This window comes from Talpa europaea (genome assembly GCF_964194135.1).
Source record: "Talpa europaea genome assembly, chromosome: 15".
In the NCBI taxonomy this organism is placed as follows: domain Eukaryota; kingdom Metazoa; phylum Chordata; class Mammalia; order Eulipotyphla; family Talpidae; genus Talpa; species Talpa europaea.
Genome location: NC_140083.1, coordinates 85,166,338 through 85,167,226, shown reverse-complemented (window position 1 = coordinate 85,167,226; position 889 = coordinate 85,166,338).

The following is an 889-nucleotide window of genomic DNA, read 5'->3' as shown; positions in this document are numbered from 1 at the left end:
ACCTATTTCCTCCGCTCCTCTCCCTTCCTAGCTCCGCAGGCATTTGGGACAACTTCACGTCGACTGTGCTTCCTTGACAAGTACTTGCGGAATCAAATGACTTTAGAGGCAAGTTAAAACTAAGAATAAACCCACATCTACTGATTACTTCAGGTGATTAGTGGAAAACAGAAGGAGATCAAGGTAGGGAGGAAAACCTCTAGCTTTTACCAAAACAAGAGCTGAGTGGTTTTCAGCAATGCCCTTGCAACTCTGGAATGTGCTCGCTCATTTTGGAATGTTCACGTGAATAGTGCTGCACAGCAAGTTTTTTCAGTCCTTTCATAGAAAAATGAATTTGAAATATGTTTTTCTCTTGAAGTGGAAGTAAAAGAAACCAGAAAATTGAAAGAGTTTGGAACTATCAAAATTCCAAAATAACAGTTTTCCTCCAACTCTCTGGTAACAAGGTTTGCGTTTGCAAGCGTTCTGTCTCCACACAGCATAAAGTCATTCAGAAGAGAAACAATGGAAAGTTGTAAAAATGTGTGCACTTTTGTTAAAGTCAAAAAGATAGTAAAACTGTATTCAAGACAGAAAATAGGTTTTTCGAAATAAAGAACAATTCATCTTAGGGAAATGATAGTTCACTAGGAGGGAAAAATTTTTACATCGATTTTGCTGCCTGTTTCCTATCATAGCACAGAAGAAATTTATGGTGAAATCAGAGGAAAATTTTGGGTGTTTCATTGAACACCACAACAATCGTATTCTCTGATTAAGAATGGACTTGGTCACCTCGAATTAAACTCTGGCACGCCTTAAAATAAAAGGAACTCTTAAATTAGCAAATGAGATGCAATTCTTCACCTAAACTTTGGAAAGGGATGATGAAGCTCATTTGAAAATT